Source organism: Miscanthus floridulus, chromosome 8, assembly GCF_019320115.1.
Source record: "Miscanthus floridulus cultivar M001 chromosome 8, ASM1932011v1, whole genome shotgun sequence".
Taxonomy (NCBI): domain Eukaryota; kingdom Viridiplantae; phylum Streptophyta; class Magnoliopsida; order Poales; family Poaceae; genus Miscanthus; species Miscanthus floridulus.
Window position 1 is genome coordinate 215,011,112 of NC_089587.1, and position 1,452 is coordinate 215,012,563.

The following is a 1,452-nucleotide window of genomic DNA, read 5'->3' on the forward strand; positions in this document are numbered from 1 at the left end:
AAGATCGCAATGCCCTATGTGCCTCTGAAAAAGTTCAGCGGTTTTCAGCGCCGCTGCTCTAACTTTTTTGTGCCCTCCATGCCACTGCCGTCAGTTTGGGCAATAACGCCATCAAACTGCAGATATGAAAAGATGAAAATACCCTTAAATCTAAATATGTCATTAATTTTTTGAGCATCTTAACGACTTCAAATGAAAAAACTCAAAACTAAAAAGTTGTAGATCTCGTCGAAATTTATAATTTTTATATAAAAATTATCTTCATTTAATGCCTGCCAAGGCGGTGAGCGTCCAGGCGTACGTATGAGCACGTACCAGCAGCCATGGCACGGGTCACGTACGTACCAGCGGCAACGTACCAAGCAGCACGGGTCACGTGCGTACGAGCGGCACGGCAAAACATCAGGAGAGCAAAAAGTTCATTGAGGTGACAAATACATGGAGGAATGCTACAAAAGGGAGAAAATACACATAATGTCAAGAAAATCAAGAGTCCAACGTTTGGAGGGCTATTTTTACGAAGTCGATGTTTGTTGTCCTAAAACTGCGAAGCGCAACTATTGAAGTCCCAAATATGCAATTTTCTCATGAAAGTTTATCAAAATACTCGACTATGGAGCATATAGCTGAATTTACTACTACACAAAATCCTCAACAATCCTGTCAGGCATAAACAGAGGTCATGCACAATTAAGTTGATAATAATGCAGTCAACCATGATGTAATCACAAGCTATTGATCAGTTGCTCTACCAATACATGAAAGTCCTCCACAACGTCCATGACTGAAGGATTCCTCAAACCTAGGAAGCCTATGTTAGTGCGGCCAGCTGCAGGTAGGCCTGTTCATTTTGTGCCTGTTAAATGTGCTTGCGATTTCTTATTAATCAGCCATTGCACCTAAAGTTTTAATTTTTTCGTTTCAGGGGGAACATCAAGGGTTTTTAGACTGTTTGAATGAAGCTGGAATCAGTATTAGCTGCACCAGAGAACCAGAGGAAACCAAGTAGCATTTAGTAAACCATCACAGCACAGAGGCATGTCGTCGAACACATAGGATGCAATAAAGGAATAGCCATGGAGTATGAAACGTACCTTGCTCCATGTCCATGGTGTTGTGGTGGTAGGTCCGTGGGGACATAAAGGCTACACCTGTGCAGATGGGGACGCTGCTCGGGGGAGGCAGTGGCAGCGTTCGTCGGCGAGGAAGCACTCATGTACAGATCGGGAAAGGGAGAGCGAGGAAGAGGCCGGCGGGGGCGATGCGGGGAGCGGGCAAAGGCACAGGTCCCGTTCTGTCCTGCCCCCTCTTCGTCCTCTTGTCCAAGAAAAATAAAAATGAAAGAGGAAAGCAAGGTCCATGGAGAAGGCGGCAACACCCCATCGAGGTTCAACCCCAGATCAAGACGGAGAAGAAGAAGGGGACACGAACCTCGACGCCGTCGATGTATTC

The 1,452-nt window shown here is 45.5% G+C and overlaps 1 long non-coding RNA gene across 1 annotated transcript in view; it reads right to left on the minus strand.

The window, feature by feature from the left end:
- Positions 1-405: 405 nt before the first annotated feature.
- The window catches only part of LOC136474917 (uncharacterized), a 1,137-nt gene continuing 90 nt past the window's right edge, over positions 406-1,452 (minus strand). The window contains exons 1-2 of the long non-coding RNA XR_010763043.1: positions 1,095-1,452; positions 406-978 (exon numbers count right to left, since the gene is read on the minus strand). The exon at positions 1,095-1,452 is cut by the window's right edge and continues 90 nt beyond it. This is a non-coding gene — a long non-coding RNA (uncharacterized lncRNA). The remainder of the gene's footprint in view (positions 979-1,094) is intronic.